The 24023-nt window shown below is 37.0% G+C and overlaps 1 long non-coding RNA gene across 1 annotated transcript; it reads left to right on the forward strand.

The window, feature by feature from the left end:
• The first annotated feature begins 920 nt into the window (after window positions 1–920).
• LOC132346514 (uncharacterized) lies at window positions 921–22812 on the forward strand. The gene is made up of 3 exons (XR_009496337.1): window positions 921–1004; window positions 6010–6113; window positions 22727–22812. It is a non-coding gene; the product is annotated as an uncharacterized lncRNA (long non-coding RNA).
• Window positions 22813–24023: the final 1211 nt, after the last annotated feature.

Consider the following 24023-nt stretch of genomic DNA (forward strand, 5'->3'; position numbering starts at 1 on the left):
GTTCAGAGCCAAATGAAGTTATTACTCATAGCAAAGCAAGCAGCATGAGAATAAAGCTTGAATCAGTTCTCCCATGACCCTCAAGCCCAACAATGCAAATGAAAGGTCAGATGGATACCTGCACACACTGTGTATTCCCTTAAAGAGGAACATGTAGCTTAGGGAATCAGGTTCTTTAAAACAAGCCATGGAAGAAGCCGACTCTTCCTCATGAAGGGAGACATCATGGCATGCCTCAAGATTTCTTTGTACATATACAGTCTTGAGAAATGTCTTGTTTAAGAGTAGTCAAGGTCTCATGTTCCAGGCACTCCAGGTAAAACAGTACAGGATTGCTTAGGGTTCTCCCAATACTTTGTACCAGAATTTGCTTCCCAGGGACATCAATCTATCAAAACAATACCTCATGTAAAACGGACACCACCCGTAACTAGTTTTTCAGCTGTTCTCATCATCTTCTGACATATAGCTTGTATATTAGTTATCTGAATATTTCTTTAAAAACTATAGTTGTAGTATAAACTGCTGAGTGTGTTGACAGTCATATCGTGCTTCAGTTCTACAAGAAAAAAAGTATGTGTGTATATATAAACAAGTTTTGAAAAAAAATTACCTTAGTGTCCTGGATACCAGAGGGCCGCGGTTCCAGAGCTGTTCTCAGGAGTCTCGTACACGTCACATCAAGTAAACCTCAGTCCCCTCAGACTCCTGACCGCTCACAAAACTTGGAGGCATAGTGAGGTCTGGGCTCTCTCAGGAGCACAGTCAGGGGACTAGAAACTGGATCCCGCAGAGATGTCGAGCTCTTGCGGGACTGCCCTGACAGGAGCCGGACACCCCAGGCAGCGAGCTGCGCATGCTCGGGCTGCCTCCAGAACCAACGCTCAGGAATCTCCCGGGGCGGCAACACCAACCTGTGAGGTGTAGCTGTGGAGCCACAGTCCGAGTCCGCCAGCTTCTGAGGCCCTGAAACCTAATACCATTCTGACTTGCCCATCCTCCAGGTCAGTTTTTAATTATACAGAATTGTTAAAGTTTCCCAGGGGAAAAGAATTGCCACACATTGTACTTCCAAACTCGTTTGAAAAAAAAAAAAAAAAATGAAACTTTGAAGTTACTTTGTATCGTTTCAGCACTGAGGTAATTTGCCTAAATGCTTCTGATAAATTAATGAAATTTTAAATCTTAAACCTTGCTGAGGCTTTTATACTTATGACAAGGTCTTTTTCTCTGAAGAAGGGGAGGGAAAACGAGTGAGCTTTGTTTTTGTGTGGATATATGGATTTCTGTTTCTCATATCGAAACCAAGAAAATGGAATACATGTCTTGGATAATGATTGGATACTACCGCTGTGAACAATTCTAAAACTATCTTGAATTTTTCTGTGTATTTCCTTGAAAATATGTAGCTTTCAAATTATTTAAAACTATTTTAGGGAGATAATTATTTTTATATCTAAGATAATTATTTTTATATCCCCCCTTCCCCTGCATTGTAAGAAAAAACTTAGTGATATAAGGAAGTATAACAATTAACAGGAAATATATAGAAAACCAGTAAAGATTTCTCAGTGAGAGAGAAAATGTTCATGTAAAATATACTTTGGTTAGAACAGAGGTGATAGCTGCATTGTATCAACACATACAACCTGTGTGTTATCAAATTTCTTTTTTTTTTTTTAACCTAAATAGATCAGGTATTCAATATGTCCTTGCAGGCAAAAAAAAAAAAAAGGCACTATACTTTTATACATTGATTTCACCAAAATTCAGTATTTTATATATATATATATATATATATATTTTTTTTTTTTTTTTTGAGTTGGAAGAGGGCTTGCAATATTTAATGAGTTAGGGTTTAGACCAGGTTTTAGGCTAATGTGTTACTCCAACTTTGTAATATAAAGGTTCAGGATCAAGTTTTGATATTGCAAGAAGAAAATGAGCCTTGAGTGCTTTGACCAAATTCTTGCCATGAATCACAGAATATCCCTGTAACAGAAGGTTGAGTGAAACCATTACTACTTCTACCTTGGGCCTTGTTTCTTACCAGTTGCAGGAGAGTTTATTGAAAGAGAGAGCTGAAAGAACACCTCAAGAGAGGTAAGCCAGGCCAAGGAAGGTAATGGCCAAGGAGGGCTGGGGTGTACAGCTTTTAAGGCAAGGTTTTTTGCATAATCCAGGTGGTTGTTGATTGACAGTCTTAATTAACAGCAGCTGCCAGTTATATAATAAGAGGCCCTATTGAGCAGGCCCTGCCCATGATTCAGTCAGTTATAATTAGATGTATTTATCCATAGAATATTTATGAACATTTTAATAAGCCCAATGGCTGCCAAAGGTTATCTAAGGATAAGGTAATGTGAGACGTGCACATGTTCCTCCACTTGGCTAGTGGGGGATTTTTTCCAGGCCCATGACCATTTTGGAGGGCTGATAGGGGTCTGTTTTGGGCAGGGTGGTAAATAGCAGGATTAGGGACTATTGAATATTCAGCCCATGGGGCTGCCTGTCATATGTGCGTAGCTAACTTCTTATCTAACAGAACTTTTTTTGTTTGTACCAGAACTGACTATTAGGGTCCAGAGCTGGAATCAAAGAGACTCTGATATTTGATAGTAATGTGGCAACAATTATGGAGAAGGAAATAGCAACCCACTCCAGTATTCTTGCCTGGAGAACCCCAGGGACAGAGGAGCTTGGTGGGGTGCTGTCCATAGGGTCGCATGGAGTCAGACATGACTGAAGCGACTGACCATGCATGTATGCATTGGAGAAGGAAATGGTGACCCACTCCAGTATTCTTGCCTGGAGAATCCCAGGGACAGAGGAGCCTGGTGGGTTGCTGTCCATAGGGTCGCATGGAGTTGGACATGACTGAAGTGACTTAGCAGCAGAAGCAGCAGCAGTGGCAACAATTTGATCCAAATTCCCTTATAAAGCCCACTCAGAAATGGAAGATCCTTGTGTGTCCACAATCAAATTGCACTAAATTCTCAGTAACTTTGAGGAAAGTTTTCTTTAACTGTGGGCTTCCAGTATTCTTGCCTGGAGAATCCAATGGATGGAGGAAGAGTCTGACACGACTGGACTTCACTTTCACTTTCACTTTCACTTTCCCTGATAGTTCAGTTGGTAAAGAATCCGCCTGCAATGCAGGAGGCCGCAGTTCGATTCCTGGGTCTGGAAGATCCATTGGAGAAGGGATAGGCTACCCACTCCAGTATTCTTGGGTTTCCCTTGTGACTCAGCTGGTAAAGAATCTGCCTGCAATGTGGGAGACCTGGGTTCAATCCCTGGGTTGGGAAGATCCCCTGAAGAAGGGAAGGGCTACCAACTCCAATATTCTGGCCTGGAGAATTCCATGGGCTGTATAGTCCCTGGGGTCACTAAGAGTCGGACATGACTGAGCAACTTTCACTTTCACTTTTCCTTAACTGCCTATCTCACATGGCAAATCTGTGAGCCTCTACTCCACAGCTGAGGATAGGGACAGTATTCTCCTTTTCCTTGGATGATACCATCCCATTATGAGGGTATTGAGTGAGTATAGTAGACTTCTCAGCTTACATCTCTGAATATGGAACTTTTGCCCAATAAATGAGTTGAGGAAAGGCCAATAAAGACCAGAAAAATCTCAGCCTAGAGTAAATCCTCTGCTCAGTGGAAAGGGTGGGTTGAGGAAGGAAGCCCCTAAGTTGTTTCAACACTCACCAGGAGTTTAGCCTCTGCTGTTTGGGGGTGGAGTGGAGAAGAAAAATTCAAGTGGCCTGCCCCTTATGTTGAAATACCATATCTTTGACTGAGAGGTAAAGGGAGAGGGAAACCCTATTTTACTGGTTGTACTGCCTAGATTGATGTTTCTATTATCATACTTTTTTTTTTTTTTTTTTTTTAACAGTCAAGCCTTATTACTTTAATAGAGATAAACATGCATATCAGTGGTCAGGGCATGAAACTGAGAAAGTAAGCCCAGATTCTAGGCTGCTGATAAGCCTAAAAATGTTGATGAGAGAAACTTGTCAGAGGGACCAGGCATGTTGGGGGCTGTGCTTACCACAGAAGGGTAGGGAGAATAGGGGAATGAGGGAACAGGTCATAGTCAAGTGCCATAGACTTGCAGTGTTCTTACCAAAATTTAGTAAATTTTCTAAAATAAATGTTTCTTAATTTTCTCTGTGTCATTAGAATAATTTTCAGAGTCTTTGAATTGTTATCTTTCTTAAACTTTTTACCACTTGTCACCAGTGTTTCCCTGGGACTGGGTCTGCAGAGATACTCAAGTTTCTGCCATTCCAAACATCTAAATTTGATAAGAGCATTCTTAATACAGCCATTGGAGCAGATTCAGATTCTTGAGAGATAGTTGAGATATCAAGTTTATCAACCCACAAGAACTGAGCCAATCAAAGCAAATTATTTTATAGGTTCTCAAAAATTCAAAAATAAATCTTGTTCAGTCCAATAGTTAATTTTTTTGTGAGTCAATTTTGAACACCTCCAAGCATATTTATTTGGCTTAAAATTGTTGATATTAACCATATCTTCCCTACATGCTAATTTTCTTTAATAAATTATGGTCTATAAAATTTATGAATTTAGTCTAAATTATCAACAAAACAGAAATCATGTATGTGGTATATAACATACTATTTGTAGACTGGAAAATACAGAACTCCTGCATTAGTCTTTGTCCTACCCCTATGATCTAAGTGACTTTGAATGATTATTCTTTCAAGTTATACCCTTATCTGGAACTTGAGATTTGCCTAGATGATCTCCAGGTCAGTTGGAACTTTAACAGTCTTTGATTCTGGAAGATAATAGCCTGACATTCAAATAGAAATATTAAGGAGAGAGTTGGAGATAAGGGATTAGAAGCTTACTGAGAGTTCAGAAGTAGAGCTTTATATTAAAGACTGATTGTTATTGATTTTTTTAAGAGAAACAAGAATAGATTTGCTTTTTGTAGAAAGACAAATGGAAAAAAGAAAATCATCAGAAAGACAGACACAAGTACAATGAAAAATCAGGACATTTAAAAGTCTTTGAACTTAAAGATAGTTTCAAGAAGGAAAACTGTTCAAAATGGTCATGAGACAATCCACAGCATATTTAGAAAAAAGGACTTTTGATCTAACAGTTTTGCAAAGCATATAGCAGTTTTGAGAGTGGGGAGAGAAGTAGTAAGTTTGTCAGAAATAAAGGAAAAACTAAATAAAGAAGAAACTAAAACTTTGATTATATAAGAAAAAGGAGTGATAAGACTGTCCTGGAGCTTTGATTACATATACATTCGCAAGCAGCTAGTAACTATGGCACCCCACTCCAGTACTCTCTTGCCTGGCAAATCCCATGGACGGCGGAGCCTGGTAGGCTGCAGTCCATGGCGTCACTAGGAGTCGGACATGACTGAGCGACTTCACTTTCACTTTTCACTTCCATGCATTGGAGAAGGAAATGGCAACCCACTCAGTGTTCTTGCCTGGAGAATCCCAGAGACGGGGGAGCCTGGTGGGCTGCGGTTTATGCAGTCGCACAGAGTCGGATACGACTGAAGTGACTTAGCAGTAGCAGTAACTGCGTCACTTGAAATAAGTTTAAGAATCCTTTTCCTGAATTGTATTTCCTTTATTTTTTCTGAATTAACCTCTTTTTTATGTTAGAGGGAACCTATTTATATAATTATTGGATTTGGTGTATAATTTATTTTTATCATATTCATATTTTCATAGATAAATAGTATTTCTATTATGACTCCTTTATCCTCTGTTTTATGGATTGCATCTTATTTTTGTTTTATGTAACTAGTTCAGTTATAATTTATAAATTTAGTTATATTTGAATGACTATATTATATAAAAGAAATCTTGATAAATCAATTTGATTAATTGTTCATCACTAGAAACAGGATATCTAAAACAATATCATGATTTTAAAAGAATATGCTACAGCCTACACAGTTTAATTTTAAAAATTATGTATGTACTTTTATTATTTTTTTCTCAGTCTTCCATTTCTCACTTTGGAATTTACCACACCCCATCTGCTGGTAGGCTGTAACACTCCTACAATTTTCCTCAGCCTCTTTCTTGGCAAGATTTCCTCTAAATGTAAGTATTGATACAAAATTCCAGATTATTTCACTGATTTTTCTTCTTTTCTAGTGAGACATCATCTTACTGATATTGAGAACTTGTTCCATTTTAAGTAGCTTATTGAGAAGAAACTATATTCTTTCATGGTTATAATCTTTACATCTTTTTTTAACCTGGAGAAGAAATTTTGAAGGAAAGATGCAAACCCAACCTTTAAGCATCTGAAGGGCTATCAGATGGACAGGAATACATACTTTTAAAAGGGTAGGACTTGGACAAAGCAGTAGAAGATGCAGTATTTTGACTCAGCATTGGGAGCTTTATGACAATGGAACAGATAGCCTCCAGAGAGAGCAAACTCTCCCTAAGTGATGCTGAGGGAATCAAACATCCTCAAGAAGAAATCACTGGACTAGCAAGAGGCTATATCAGACATATAAAATTTGCAATCAAAAGTCACTTTAGAAATACATAGCTTCTTACATTTATGAATGAGCTAAAGTGAAATGCCCATGATCATTCATCATAATGAACCCTAACTTAACTGATTATTATATTCACCTGCATTTTGTTGTGTGCTTGTGTATGTGCAGTGGGGGCATGGTTGTTGGTAAGCTACAGTTTACTGACTCATCCCAAGACTGCATAATTGGAATTCCTGTGGATGGGTATGGAAATGTAGCTTCCAAATCCACTAAGTTTGGCAACTGCTGATACTGCTAAGGATACCAGGTTCTCAGTCATATCTTCTTTTAACCATTTGGTATTGGTTAAGTCCCTTCCACATAAAATATGACTTTTTTCTTTAAAACAGTATTTCTGTAATCAGTGAAATTTGTGATCTATTCAAGACTCTTGAGAGTCCCTTGGACTGCAAGGAGATCCAACTAGTCCATCCTAAAGGAAATCAGTCCTGAGTGTTCACTGGAAGGACTGATGTTGAGGCTGAAACTCCAATATTTTGGCCACCTCATGTGAAGAGCTGACTCCTTTGAAAAGACCCTCATGCTGGGAAAGATTGAAGGCAGGAGAAGGGGATGACAGAGGATGAGATGGTTGGATGGCATCACCGACTCAATGGTCCTGAGTTTGGGTAAATTCTGGGAGTTGGTGATGGATAGGGAGGCCTGGTGTGCTGCAGTCCATGGGGTCTCAAAGAATCAGACACAACTGAGCGACAAACTGAACTGAACAATGTTATTTTGGGACTCCCAGGTGGCTCAGTGGTAAAGAATCCATCTGCCAATACAGGAGACATGGGTTCATCCCTTGGTTGGAAAGATCCCCTGGAGGAAAAAATGGCAACCAACTCGAGTATTCTTGCCTGGGAAATCCCATGGATGGAGGAACCTGGTAGGCACAGTTCATAGGGTTGAAAAGAGTCAGAAATGACTGAGCACAGTTATTTTAAACTGGATCAACATAGGTTGTCCAGTTAGGCTGCATTCAACTTTAATTATAAACTGTTCTGTGAAATATAGAACTTAACAAGAAATTATCCTAATATGAGACTAAACAAATGTGAGTGAGGCCAGGAAACCACTCTAAAAATAAATAAAATTAAATCTAAACATACTCTAATCTAAGAGTTGTTAACAGATACAGAGAAGTAGGTTACTGATTTATGTCTATTTTTTTGCTGCTGCTGCTGCTGCTGCTAAGTCACTTCAGTCGTGTCCGACTCTGTGTGACCACCAGGTTCCCCCGTCCCTGGGATTCTCCAGGCAAGAACACTGGAGTGGGTTGCAACTTTCTTCTCCAACGCAAGAAAGTGAGAAGTGAAAATGAAGTCGCTCAGTCGTGTCCAACTCCTAGCTAGTTCCTACAATTTGTTTTGATATCCCCTTCATAGCTGCTGCTTTCTGCTGTCTTCTAAGACTTGTTATTTTTGTTATAATCAACTCCAATATCACCTGCAGGCTCTAAAGCCATGAACTTTTGGAAGAGAGAGATTCTAATTTGTGAGTGTCCTGCTTGAGAGGTCATACTAGTAGCTGGTTAAAGTATAGCAGAATTGGTTTGATATTGCTGAGTTCAGAGGAAGTTGGATGAACTACATTCTAGATGTGTAGTTAGTCTATATTAAGTTAAATATGTTTCATTCAATTATTTGATGAGGTGATCATTTTGTAATGCTGTTTTTAACAAAACTCGTCATTTGATACCACTAAATCTTCCCTCTATGTCTTTCTTTTTAAGTCATATCTTACTCATCCATTTATGTTAAGCTAGTTTATTTACCTATGTATAAACACTTACATAAATCTCTTCTTGTGTAGCCTTAAAAATCGAAATCGTTTTTTTGATCTCTAGTTTTCTCATGTACAAAATGACTGAATTTTACTTCTTGTCCAGGGAAGCTTTATCCTCTCTAATTTGACATTCTCTTGAAATAACGTACTCAAGCAAAGAAATGAGCTTATGTTTATAACTCAGTCATTGGTAAGGGCCTAAGTGAGGAATAGAAACACAGCACATTCTCTTAAGATCTTTAAAATGAAAAGTCTTAAATTCACACTATTCTAATGTAATTCATTTATGTTTTCTACTTATTTAGTCATACCTATTTAGTATATGTGTTATCTGCTATTAACAATTCACTTTGAGTTTTAGGACTATTATATAGATAGATAAATAAAGACCTTCCCCATTTAGATAAAGTTAACCAATCTTCTGGTATAGCTAGGACCAATGTCATATGTCCTTATTATTTTTAAATCATCTAGATTCTCCTTAATTCTCTGGTTGAAAAACTTTCTATGGTAGTCATTTTTTTAGTACATTTATTTATTTTTATTGGAGTATACTTGCTTTACAATGTTGTGTTATTTTCTGCTGTACAGGAAAGTGAATCAGTTGTATATATACATATATTTATTGAGTACATTTTGAATGTATCTCTAGCTTTATGTATTACTGCTTTGCCCCATGAGCTTTTAACTGATTGTCAGTTTTTATAACATGTCAAAGAGAGCCATTTACCCATTTGACACTGCCTGTCAGTCAATCCTTATGAAGCTGTAAATAGTGTGAAAAATGTCATTGTTCACCAAGTTGAAAAAACAGTGTTAAATTTTTCATCAGAAATTTTTAGAGCAACAATAACCAACAGAGACAAGTTGGGAAAACACAAATGCACACAAGTTGGAATAACATATATGTATAGTTGATGTATTTTTATCTTTCTTAAGAAGAAAATTAAAATTTCTGTCAGTATATAGGTGAAGCGTCAAAATATTAGAAATAAGAGAAATGTGAGTATATTCTGTAATTTATTTTTTAAAATATTTATTTGGCTATGCAAGATCTTTTACTTGCAGCATATGAACTGTCATTTGTGGCATGTGGGATCTAGTTCTTTGACCATGGATAGAACCCAGGCTAGGAGTGTGGAGTTTTAGCTACTGGACCATCAGTGAAGTCCAGTCTCTGTAATTTAAAGTGTAAAATCAACCCAAAATAAACTAAAGCAGACATATTAAAATTGCTTGAAGAAACATAGTAATACCAATGTCAATTTAAGCATATTAAATTACTCAAATACAGAAATAAATCAAGGGGGGAAATGACCCATGATCATGTAGCATCCATGGATGGACTAAAAAGATGTACTGGTAGTACCTTGAGCTGATGAACTGGGAGTGATACAGCCTTTTGACGAAGACTCCATATTATAAGACTGTTGTGAACAAGCCTGATTCTGAAATATAGTCTTATCCTAAATAGGTTTCTACACAGTGAAACTAGTCTGATTATTCCAAAAACTATCTCCCATTTTTGGTGATAATTCTCATAGAAAAATAACATTACATTATGGAGAATACAGGATTGTTAGCTGGGTGGCATGTTTTGAATATTATGAGATATGCATATAACATTTAATAATTTGGCTTCATGAACTAATACGATTTGGTAAAAAAGAGGTTTCCCTTGAGAGAAAAATCTATTGTCATTTTACTAACAAAAGTCAAGTTTCTGAACATGTAAGACTGACCTGGGAAATGATAAATTCCCCAAGGTCTATGTGGAGAAGGAAATGGCAACCCACTCCAGTACTCTTGCCTGGAAAATCCCATGGACGGAAGAGCCTGGTAGGCTGCTGTCTATGGGGTTGCACAGTGTTGGACATGATTGAAGCAAGTTAGCAGCAGCAGCAGCAGCAGCAGCAGCCAAGGTCTATGAGATATCTTAAGGGATCTTTTAATATCCTTTCCCTCAGGAAAGGAGAACATAACTGTGAACATCTGATTCAGACTTTTAATTTCTACATTTCTATATCAAAACAAAGCAAATGCTTTCAAATTCACAAATACTTTGATTCAAGATCTAGCATAATATTTATTGTTGTATTTTGCACATCCTTATCTATGAGGCCAGTGACCTTCCTGAATAAAACTATATTCTTCATATAACTCAGCATCAATTCTAAGAATGTTTGCTATGTGTATTTTAATTACATATATATTTAAAGCTATACAAGTTATTGTTACTATTATTTTTCTGCGGAAAGCATTTAATTTTGAAGGGGTCATTTTGTCCTTATAGTCACAATTCGGGATATTTTTCTTAGTGTTTCTTAAATTCATATCTGGTTCTGATAAATTTTATTAGTTGGTATTTGTGTATGTAAAATATCTGTCTTTTACACTCACTTCTGAAGAAAATCTGATTGGATAAAGACTTTCCTACAGTCTGCATAAAGACTTTCAGCTAGTCCCTCATCATCCCTCCAAATATGAAGTTATTTAATTGTCTTCCAAGACAGAAGGCAGTGTTTCATTGTTTCATTGAGAGGTTAGCAGTCAATCTTACTAAGCTACTGAAGGTAGTATATCCTTTCCTTTTGTTTGAAAAATGATAATCTTAAGATTTTCTATGTCTTTTCTTCAGTACATTTATACTTATGTGCCTAGTTGTGATTTTCTTTGTATTTGTAGCAATTGTTGAATATATGGTTGGATATCTTTCATCAGTTTTGGAAAATTACCACCTATGATCTCTTCAAGTATTTCTTATGTTACCAACCTTTTTAATCCACACTTGCTACTTCACTCAAAGCTAATATAGAGCAATTAAGTCTCTAATTAAGGATATATTATCTTCAATTAAACCCAATCTCATGTTTGCTCAATATCAAATATTGTATTTTAAGTTCAAATTTCCCTTTGCTTCGTTTTTGAAAGTTTCCATTTTCTGCTGAAATAACAATGCATTTTATTTCCTAGAACAGAGTTGGCAATATTTTTATTATTTTTTTATTTTATTTATTTTTTTATATATATAAAGAGCAAGACCATAAATGTTTTAGTCTTTGTGGGCTATGTACAGCCCTGTCCCATAATTGTCTTTGTGTTACTGTCATTATTGCTACTGTTGTGTCTTTGTTTTTACAAACCTTTAAACGTGTAAAAAATATTTAGGTCACAGACTGTTTATGAATCACAGCTGGTTTAAAGTCCATGTCTTATAAGACTATTATCTGGATACACTATGATTTTGTATCTATTTATATTCTTTCTCTTGATTTTTTAAGTCAGATCACTTGGTCATCTTATAAGTCAGATTATTTTTTATTGATGAATAAGTTTGATAGATAAAGAACAGAATGATATAATTTAATTCCAGGTAAGATATAAGTTTGTTTCAGGCATGTAGCTCTAAGTCAATTAGCAATCCTGGATTACCAGAATATACTTAGTTATCAGAATGATTTAAAACTGGTCTTTCAAATGATGTCAGCAAGATGGCCAAATAAGACATTCCTCCTTGTATCCCACCCCACAACAACAGTCCTTCATTCATACACAACATGTTGTGGGCACTGTGGGATCCAACACCATATACCAAGGAATCCAGGAGGAGTTTCACCCACTCATGCATCAGGCAGTAGGTGTACAGACTTGACTCACAGCTGTGAAACCTGCAGTAGTCTATAGTCTGGTTCCAGCCTGTCTCAGTGTGGTCCAGGAGTCCCTGGAGAACACTGTTTTAAACAATAACCCACATATGAAAGGACTTTTGTAGAAATCTAAGAGGCCAGAAGAAAAATTCCAGTATACCACTGAAGCAAAAATATTCAAGTTTAGATTCATTTAAGAGAGTAAGAGGAACAGTTTGACTTTATCCACATTATATCTCCCTCAAGGTATTTAGCAAAACTAAATGTCAAGAGACCTTTCTTAGCCCAAGATTTTTCACACTGGGGAAAGTGAGGCCTTGTGGGGAGTTTGGAGTCCCAGTTGTGTGGGACACAGCCAAAGATGTCCTTTTCTCTCTTGCCCCATGTAGGGCATTAAGTCATGAGCTACAAAACTAAAGGTATGAAGAGGCTGGTAGAGCAGCAGATAATGATGCTCAGGGGGTAATTAAGGGAGACATATCTTATTTACCATATTGCAGCCTCCATCAAGAAGCCCATAAATGAGCTGCTGGAAATGATTTGCCTGTAGTTTCTCACAACTGGCCCATGGGCACCACCAGTGCTCTGCAAGCCAGACCCACACACCCCCAACTCTGTGGCTCTCTCCCTGCACGTGTCCTGATAGTGATAAAAGTAAACTTTGAAAGGTGTCTAGTGAGAACATGCAGAAAATTAACACAAATATATAGAACAGAAAGAGACTACAACTTGAACTTATACACTGTGATCAAAGGGGATACAAGAAATGTTCATTATATTAAAATCAATAATGTGATATGCAGATTAATAGAGTGAATAAAAAAATTGTATGATTTTTATCAGATGCAGAAAAAGTCAGTTGAAAAAACATAACATTCTTTTAGGATAAAAATCTTCAAAAAAGTAGGAATATAAGGAATATACATCAACATAGTAAAGGCCATACATAAAAATCCTACAGTTGAGAGAGTTTGATAATGGAAGGTGGAGAGCTTTTCCTCTAAGGTAACAAACAAGACAAGGGTGTCCACTCTTACCACTCCTATTCAACATACTATTTGAAGTTCTAAACAGAGTAGTTTTGCAATAAAAGACATCTAAATCATAAAGGTAGAAGAAAAGTATCTGTTTTCAGATAATATGACCTTATTTATGGAAAGTCCTAGACTCCACCAAAAAATTATTAGAAGTAACGAAAAACTTCAGTAAAGTTGCAGAATATAAAATCAACATGTAGAAATTATTTATGTTTTCATATCCTAACAGGAAAATATCTGTAAAAGTAAAGAGGCATTTACATTTATGATATCATGAAAAACAATAGAATGTTATTGTTGAGTCGTTAAGTCATATCCAACTATTTGCAGCCCCATGGACTGCAGCATTCCAGGTTTACTTGTTAACAGGTTAACTTCCTCTACTATCTTCCGCAGATTGCTCAAATTCATGTCCATTGTGTTGGTGATACTATCTAATCATCTCACTCTGCTCCCCCCTTCTCCTTTTGCCTTCAGTCTTTCCCGGCATCAGGGTCTTTCCCAGTGAGTCGGCTCTTCACATCAGGTGGCCGAAGTAGTGGATCTTCAGTTTCACCTCAGTTCTTCCAATGGATATTCACGGTTAATTTCCTTGAGGATTGATTAATTTGATCTCCCTGCAGTCCATGGGGCTCTCAAGAGTCTTCTCCAGCACCACAATTCAAAAGCCTCAATTGTTTAGCTCTCAGCTTTCTTTATGGTCCAAATTTCCCATCCATACATTACTACTGGAAAAACTATCACTTTGACTAAATAGACCTTTATTAGCAAAGTGATGTCTCTGCTTTTGAATACACTGTCCAGGTTTGTCATAGAAAGGAGAAAACATCTTTTAATTTCATGGCTGCAGTCACTGTCCACAGTGATTTTTGAGACCAAGAAAATAAAATCTGTCACTGCTTCTACATTTTCCCTATTTGCTGTGAAGTAATGGGACAAGATGCCATGATCTTAGTTTTTTTGAACACTGAGTTTTAAGCTAGCTTTTTCATTCTTCTCTTTGACCCTCATCAGTAATTATTTAGTTCCTCTTTACTTTCTGCCATTAGAGTGGTATCATCATCTTTACTGTTAAGCCACCAGTTTGAATCCACCTGCAATGCAGGAGACACGTGTTAGATTCCTGGGTCAGAAAGATTGCCTGAAGGAGGAAATGGAAACCCACTCGAATATTCTTGCCTAGAAAACTCTCATGGATAGAAGAGACTAGCAGCTACAGTCCATTGTGTTGCACACAGTCAAATCCAACTAAGCGACTAAACACACACTGGGTATATATGTATATGTGTATATACATACATGCATTTATATGAACATAACATGTAATATTTTGTCATGAGAAAAAGGGAATATAAGTATATGTGTGTGTGTATGTACATGTGCACATACATGCATATATGTATATACATATGTGTATATGTGTATATAGATACATGTGTTTATATAAACATAACACATGATATTTTGTCATGAGAAAAAAAGGGAATACTGACATTTGTGACAAGTTGCATGAACCTTGAGGACATTATACTAGGTGGAATAAATAAGACAGTGAAAGATAAATACTTTGTGATCTTACTTAAATGCAGGATTTATAAAAGCCTATTTCATAGAAACAGAGTAGAATGGAGGTTGCCCAGGGATAGGGGCAAGGGAAATGGAGGATATGGGTAAAAAGTCTATAAACGTTCAGTTACAAGAGGAATAAGTTCTGGGGATCTAATGTACAGCATCGTGACTATAGTTAATAATACTGTATTATATAGTTGAAAGTTGCGATGACCCAGAGGGATGGTATGGGGAGGGAGGAGGGAGGAGGGTTCAGGATGGGGAACACATGTATACCTGTGGTGGATTCATTTCGATATTTGGCAAAACTAATACAATATTGTAAAGTTTAAAAATACAATAAAATAAAAAAAAGTTGCTATGAGAGTAAAGCTTAAATGTGTTTGCCATAAACATGATAATTGTGTGGGGTGATGAAGGTGTTAATTGAGCCTACTATGTTAATTATTTTATACTATTTAAGTATATTAATTCATATACTTGATAAGCTTAAGTTGGACACCTTAAGCTTACACAATGTTATGTCAATTATATCTCAATAAAACTGGAAAAGAACAGCACATTGGTCCCTTGGAGAACAATTCTATTTCTAATTCACCCACATATCTAGTGTATAGTATTTTGTGATCCTAGATGAAAATAGTCCCTTGGACTGCAAGGAGATGCAATCAGTCCATGCTAAAGGAAATCAGTCCTGAATATTCATTGGACAGACTGTTGCTGAAGCTGAAACTCCAATACTTTGGCCATCTGATGCAAAGAACTGACTCATTTGAAAAGACCCTGATACTGGGAAAGATTGAAGGTGGGAGGAGAAGGGGACAACAGAGGATGAGAAGGTTGGATGGCATCACTGACTCGATGGACTTGAGTTTGAGAAAACTCTGGGAGTTGGTGATGGACAGGGAGGCCTGGCATGCTGCAGTCCATGGGGGTCACAAAGACTCGGACACGACTGAGTGAATGAACTGAACTGAGATGAAAAGCTAGGGGATTTAACCTGCTCCTTTTCTTCCCTTGATAGGGTCCAAACTCCAGTGTTCGTCTTCCAACCCAGGAGTCTCTCAGAATGTTTAGTTTCTCAGTATCTCAGGAATCTCTTCTAAAATTGACATGTGTCTCTAAAGGAATAATGGCCCCACAAATTTCTCTCATTTCTTTGGATATTTGTTCTCTTGAACTTGCCCAAGTAATTCTGCAGCACTTTCATAGCTATGATAATTTCAAATAGATGTGCTTTTTTTTTTTTTCTAAGACTTTCTGCTTACTGGTAGCAGAATATTTGGTCTGAATGTTTTATCTTTACATCAAGGAGTATTTTAAATTCACCCACATACCAAACAACTTAGACAAGTCCAAAGAAATAGCAAAAACATATTCTTGTTTTAAAAATTATGTTATCGATGTATAAAGTAAAAATAGTGTCTTTTTCAATAGCTTGTTTATATTAAGACTAATATAAGAACTGGGTATTTTTCTTTATATTCCAATATGTTTTTATTTTTCCCCCTCAATATGATGCTGTCCTCTTTAAAAGCACTCAAATATCCTCTTCCAGGAGTACCCAAGTTAATTTTTTTTTCTCATTCTTGTTATTGCTTCATACCAAAAAAACGATCAGTAGCCCTTTTTTTTGCATGTGTTTTATTCTACATAAAATAGTCTCATGCAATTTAAAAAGTATTCTTAATACCAAAAATATCGCAGTAAAATTGCTGTGGTATTACATTAATTAGTAATGCCAGTGCTTTTAGAAAGAATTTATGAATATCTATAAAAATGAAACAATTATACATCTCTGGATGTATCCTTGGCTTTCCAGAGATAATCTTTGTATTTTATCCATCAATCCCCAGTTTCTTATCTCAGGGTTACATAGAAATTTTGGAAATTTACAAAATGGTGTGATATACTAGGGCTTCCCTAGTGGCTCAGATGGTAAAGCGTCTGTCTGCAATGCAGGAGATCCGGGTTTGATCCCTGGGTTGGGAAGATCCCCGGATTAGGAAATGGCAGCCCACTCCAGTATTCTTGCCTGGAAAATCCCATGGACCGCGGAGCCTGGTAGGTTACCGTCCATGGGGTCGCAAAGAGTTGGACACGACTGAGCGACTGAGTGACTTCACTTTCACTTTCACTAGGCTTTGACTTATATGTAATGAAAGTTTCTGAGAAGAAGAAATTTCCAGATCTTTTAATGTAAGGATTAAGCAAAAATGCATCTAATGGAAGAATTGATAATGTGTTTACCTGAGTACTCTTGGGTACCAAGATGTAAAAATGAACTCAGATACATTCATATAAAATGTGTTGTGTATTGTAAACTTGTGGCCATCATGGAAATGTAATTTGGGTGCTAGTCTGCAGGAGGGCTCAAGGAAATCAGACCCAGAAGGATGGGAGCCAGAGACAGTTACCTCTGTAATTCTGAGAAGCTGCATATGTTTGGCTCTCTCTCCTTCTCTCACTCTATCACTCATTGTCATCTTCATCTCTCCTTTCTAATGTGAATCTTCTCTTTTCTGCTCGCTTCTCACCTAGTCAACTCCCTATTTTATACTTAACGTGGTTTTTGCTTTCTCATGTATTTCTCTTCCTTGTGAATTTGGAATGCTTTTACAAAAGTTCAAGTCCAGAATCCACATTATCATTCTACTCAAATACTTAACAAAGACCAACAGCAATCTCATCCTTCATTTCAGGTTTTCAAGGGAAATAAACTGATTGGTTCTCAACTAGGGAAATAATGTTCAGATCATAACTTAGGTGTTAACTTTGGTCTATCAGTCTTGCCTGAAGGATGGCAAACATTGGAAAATTAGGTAAATATTATTATGGCTACATGCTAGAGATAATGCGTACTATTGTCTGGTACCAGATGAGGTTAACTTTTAGAATGAAAGAGATAGGGATGTAGTATCAGCTCTCTAATGCTGTATTCTAAGCTAAGTTAACAGGATTCTATCTGGCTTTGCCCTCAGCAGGTAGGTCAAGTTCACAAACTGTTGGCCTATGAGCTTAGTATGTCAGAGAATGCATTCATGCTGAACAGCTGAGGTATTTTGTTTTGTTTTATTTTGAATTTAATATCTGTATTTGTGGCATGCACTTCCTGAATCTATACAAGCCATATATGCCAGCAGGTTGCTGTTATTGACTTGTCACAGAAAACATTGAAATTTACAACCACAATGTTAGAGTCCATAATATGTATGGAATTTGCCAAGATTATTGTTATCCAGTTGTTGAAATACTTGGCCTATGGAGACAGCCTTACAACTAGGCAGGAAGGATGCTTTCCCTTTACATAATGTGAACTGAATATTATGATGGAGTGTTTTAATATGCTATTTTATTTAATAATGACAGAAACTCTGAAGATATTTATTATTATCTGTATATGGGGATTAGGAATAGCAATTCTGGGCTTGAGTCCAAGTTCTGCTTACCATCCATGTTTCCTTGGAAAGATACTTAAACTCCATTAGTCTTAATTTCCTCCTTTGTAAAATGGTGGTGATAATACCTGAAATATAGGTTTAATGTCAAAATTAAATGATAAAAGTGTTTAAAATTACTTACATGTAATAGATAATTAAGCATTTCCTTGTCTTTGGCTCGGTGATTTTAGACAATACAAATTTAATTATTTGATGAATCATCTATCATCACCTCTACTCTTGAGCTGTGTGGTTACTACTTAAGTTGGGAAGATATTTCCATAATTTTTTTAAGCTTCTGTATACTCAGGACCAGTGATACAAATTTGAGTACTGACTGTATTAATCTACTTGTTGTATTAAATAAGCTATTTAGTCAGAGGAATAGTAGTGAAGTCACTTAAATTCATTTGGGTCAAGGGATTGTGGTTCTACAACATTGTTTATTTTCAGTGTATTACTGTTCATGAAGGTCAGCACTGCCTTTTTTGAATTTGCTATTAGTTCTGTGTTAAAATTGTCACACTCTAACTGAATTATTTCAGTATCATATCAATAGATCCAGGACAATCCATAATATTTCTCTTTTCAAATCATTCTGTTGGAGCATACAATTCATTCTCATATCATGACAGGTATAAATACGATTACCAGAAGCTATGTGTCCTAGGAGATGGTTTATTTTCTTGGGTGTGTTCATCTTCTCTGGGAAATTCATTCCAACTTACCTTTGCATGAGAAACAGGTTGTTGTTTCAAGTATTATTCCCTCCTAATGACATTTTTTATTCACTTGTGTGTTTGACTTGGAGACATGGGAGATTTCCATTTGAGGAGTGGGTTATGATTTTCTTCGTCTGGAGCTTTAAGTGCTTGGGGCATGTCAGGAGAAAAAAAAAAAAACTCTTGAGGTGGCCAGGGTCAGATGGCTTTATAGGTTTACATTTAATCTGAAGATGATGGGAGGACATTGAAGGACTTTGAGCAGGTTAATGGGCTGACTTTGAATATTCCATATTTCCTAAGTGCCTCCCACATAGTCTTTTGTGAGTTTTACTTTATGTTTTTGAGAAGGTTTCTTGATCACAGTGTAAAAGATATGTTAGAGCAAAAATTGGAACTGTTGTAACTCTCAGTTCAGTTCAGTTCAGTCACTCAGTCGTGTCCGACTCTGCGACCCCATGAATCACAGCACGCCAGGCCTCCCTGTCCATCACCAACTCCTGGAGTTCACCCAAACTCATGTCCAACGAGTTGGTGATGCCATCCAGCCATCTCATCCTCTGTCGTCCCCTTCTCCTCTGCCTCCAAATCCCTCCCAGCATCAGAGTCTTTTCCAGTGAGTCAACTCTTCGCATGAGGTGGCCAAAGTACTGGAGTTTCAGCTTTGGCATCATTCCTTCCAAAGAAATCCCAGGGCTGATCTCCTTCAGAATGGACTGGTTGGATCTCCTTGCAGTCCAAGGGACTCTCAAGAGTCTTCTCCAACACCACAGTTCAAAGTATCAATTCTTCAGTGCTCAGCTTTCTTCACAGTCCAACTCTCACATCCATATATGACCAATGGAAAAACCATAGCCTTGACTAGACGGACCTTTGTTGGCAAAGTAATATCTCTGCTTTTTAATATGCTATCTAGGTTGGTCATGACTTTCCTTCCAAGGAGTAAGTGTCTTTTAATTTCATGGCTGCAGTCACCATCTGCAGTGATTTTGAAGCCCCAAAAATAAAGTCTGACACTGTTTCCAGTGTTTCCCCATCTATTTCCTATGAAGTGATGGACCAGATGCCATGATCTTCGTTTTCTGAATGTTGAGCTTTAAGCCAACTTTTTCACTCTCCTCTTTCACTTTCATCAAGAGGCTTTTTAGTTCCTCTTCACTTTCTGCCATAAGGTGTCATCTGCATATCTGAGGTTATTGATATTTTTCCCGGCAATCTTGATTCCAGCTTGTGCTTCTTCCAGTCCAGCATTTCTCATGATGTACTCTGCATATAAGTTAAATAAGCAGGATGACAATACACAGCCTTGACGTACTCCTTTTCCTATTTGGAACCAGTCTAGTGGGCCTTGATTAAGAGCTGAAATAAAACCATGACAGATATAATACCAAGGAAGGAAAATAATTTAAAAATAGGAGAAGAAAGAAAAGGGGAAAATCAGATTCTCAACCATAATATTAATGGAGAAAAAGAGCACTTTGCAATCAGAGGGTAGTTTCAGTTTTATAAAATAGTGTTCTTACCATATTCCTCTTTCTGTCTGCTCTCTGGCCCAATTCCTTTACCTTTTCAAATACCTTCCAAAAAAACTTTAATTATAGGGAAAAGTGTATGGTGCCAGAATTAAATATCAGATATTTTTTAGAACATAAATACCTGGCAATGGTAACATTCTTATATCATGAATATCAACTAAAATATGGATTTTTACATTACAGATTTCCCAGATTGCATGCTGGTATGGTAGAGATATGGGAATTAACATTATAAAGCTGAGAGTGGAGCTAAGACAATATATATTTCAAAGGAGAAGAAAGTGATAGAGAAGGAGATAGGAAAGCAGATGGAGGAAGCTCAAGGTCCATTTTTCATTCACTTCTATCTGTCTTATGTAAAGGAACCTATTTGTTCACCACTATCTATACAGATGTTGGTTTAGCAATTCTGAAGAAAGATCCTAGTTAAAATGTGTTCCTCCCCAACCTGCTATGATGATCATATATTCCTTTTCAAAATAGAGGCCATTGGGTTCAGTTCAGTTCAGTTGCTCAGTCGTGTCTGACTCTTTGTGACCCCATGGACTGCAGCACTTCATGCTTCCCTGTCCTTCACTATCTCCCAGAGTTTGCTCAAACTCATGTACATTGAGTCAATGATGCCATCCAACCATCTCATCCCCTGTTGCCCCCTTCTCCTCCTGGAGGTAACTGAAATGGTGGCACAATTACAAATAAATCTGTCTGTCTTATCTATCTAGGATATAGATCTATCTATCTTTGTATCTATCTTCATAATCTTGCCTCTCCTGGTAAAGTTCTTTATCTCAGTAGTTCCAGGCTCATTGTTTTGGTAGGGCAATAACACAATTGCCCCAGTCTCCACCCTTGCTATAAAGAATGAGGCATATACAGAGTAAAGCAGTTTAGACGCCTAAAGTAGGAATGAACCTGGTGTTGCAAGGATGTGTACAGAGACTTCTGTGGCTAGAGCATAATAAACAGAAGATTTTTTGGTGTAATTAGAGGCCAAAAGATAAACAGGAATCAGATAATATAAAGTCTCTTAAGACATAATAGAGAATTTAAATTTTATTTAGGTGCAAAATAAAGCTATTGGAGTATTATAAGCAGGGGAGGGAAATGATTTGATTGATATTTCATTTTGACTGGTGTTTGAGTAGAAAGAAGAGTAGAAGGGAGATCAAACAAGAGACTGGGAAAATGCCAAGGAAAAGATAACCATGGTTATGACCAGGTTGGTAGTGATACAGATGGAGACAACTGGAGAGATTTTGGTAATGTTCTGGAGTTAGTGTCCACTGAACTTCTAAATGGTTCAAATGTGTGGATTATGGGAAAAAGAGAAATTAAGAATAGCTTAACTGGTTATCCATGTCTTTAAAAAGAACAATTTCATGGAAGTTGTAGAGACACAAGTTCAGGATGACTAGTTGAGGTAAGAATTAGAAATTGGAAAAAAGAAGCAGTGATGAGAGGGAACACTGTAAGGAATTTTCTGTGGAAAAAACAGGGAGATGGGATGGTTGCTGGAAAAAAATAAGAGGTCTTGGTAGGAGTTGTTTCTTTTTAGTTTGGGAGCTCCTATTTGAGTATTTGAGGCTCCCCACATGGTGCAGTTGTAAAGAATCTGCCTGTCAATGCAGGAGACACAAGTTCAGTCCCTATGATCCAGGAAGATCCAGGAAGATCCCCTGGAATAGAAAATGGGAACCCACTCTAGTATACTTGCTTAGAAAGTTCCATGGACAGAGGAGCCTGGTGGGCTACAGTGCACAGGGTTGCAAAGAGTCAGACGCACTGAGCACACATGCACTCACTTATTTGAATACTCACAGAATAGTGATGAAAATAATCAAATAGAGATTAACTGAGGATATTGGGAACAGATAGAAGAATTTTTAAAATATAATTTTATTTAGTTCTTTTTTTTTTTTGGCTGTACTGGATCTTGTTGCTGCATGCAGGCTTTCTCTAGTTATAACAAGTGAGGGACTACTTTTTTAAAATTTAAATTTATTTATTTTAATTGGAGGCTAATTACTTTATAATATTGTATTGATTTTGCCATACATCAACATGAATCCACCACGGGAGTACATATGTTCCCCATCCTGAACCCCCCTTCAACCTCTCTCCCCGTACCATCCCTCTGGGTTGTCTCAGTGCACCAGCCCCAAGCATCTTGTATCTGTGGAGAAAAGGGAACCCTCTTATCCTGTTGGTGGGAATGCAAACTAGTACAGCCACTATGGAGGGACTACTTTCTAGTTGTGGTCCACGGTCTTCTCATTGTTATGGGTAAGTAAAGAATTATTGAAAGGTTAAAAATGTGTTTGTGTTTGAATTTTTAAAATTTACCTATTGACAGATTTTACCATGCTTTAAAGAAAGTTATCACAGCATATGAAAAGTCAGTGATAAAATCAGTCTTGCTTTTTCAGAAGTCGCTAAGAGAGTAAGCCTTGCGTGCTGCAGTCCATGGAGTTACAAAGAGTTGGACAAAACTGAGCAACTGAACAACAACAAAGAGAGTAAGTTGGAAAGTTTTCCGTAAATCAAGTTCTTCTGTTCCCTCCTATCTATGCCAATACTTTCATTTTTATTGCATTATTATATAGAAAGGTTTTGAGATAGCCCACCCCCTTTTCCTCTACTTATCTTTTTTCAGTAGTATTGACTTTTGATTTTGTATGTATGACTATAAAATTGTTGGGTCATCATTTCATAGTATTTGTGGAAAAAAGTAAAGGAAAAATGAAGCAAGGTTTTAAAGCAAGGTTTTGACAGTCCATTTTGGGGGGTGATGGGGGGAGCTCTTAGAGTTTGGGAAAGAGAAATGAACCATCATATCAGATATCAGAGGACAGTAGTTCTGCAGGTAGCAGTCCTGATCCAGACCTAACCACAATTCAAGAAATCATAGTATTTGCACTTAATAATTTGGTGTTCTTTGTAGTAGATAATCACAGTGTTTGAGTGAGATTGAACTGAATTCACCATTGATGCTTTAGCCAGTGATACAGAATTGCCTGAGAGGATATTTGCAGCTGGTTTCAAGGGAAGTGTGAACTCTACAAACAGTTTCTTTTACTGTGTACAGAACTTGAAGGTTTCAGTATTAGGTTATAGTTGTGTTGAAATCTAAATAATAAATGCAGACTGGGTTATTCACCTTTCGTCATTAGTTTGCAAAAATTTCTCTTGGGTGTGTTTATGGTATAATTCCTTGATGGATACAGTTATGCTAGGATAGAGTCAGAGTCATCTGTGTGCATGCAGTGTACGTTTTAAATGTGCTTGCCTTAAATTTGTAATTCTATATACTCTGTGACTCTCTGGCAGTTTTATCTTTTAAATCCAGACTCTAGATCTAAGTATTTAACCTGCGTGTTTAATTAGAAGTTTTATTTGACCTTCTAATTATGTTTGAAGGCAGATGGATAGAATACAAGGTTTTAGAAATGGACTCTTTTATTTGAACTGGAAAATGTGTGTGGGGCATGGAGATTTGCATAGGTAAATACTCAATTTCTGTTTTGGCTATAAACCAAAATGTCACCTTCTTTGTTTGAATAGAACTACAAATAATGTAAAATGTCATTCAAAACAGCTACAACATAAGTTTATAAGATTTATTTTTTTTTAATGTCAAACCTATCAGATATTTTAGCATCCCTGGTTAAGATCCTTGATTTCCAATGATCTCAAAGACAATTCTAAAGTAGTAAAAGCACTTTG

This window comes from Bos taurus, chromosome 11 (genome assembly GCF_002263795.3).
Source record: "Bos taurus isolate L1 Dominette 01449 registration number 42190680 breed Hereford chromosome 11, ARS-UCD2.0, whole genome shotgun sequence".
NCBI lineage: Eukaryota > Metazoa > Chordata > Mammalia > Artiodactyla > Bovidae > Bos > Bos taurus.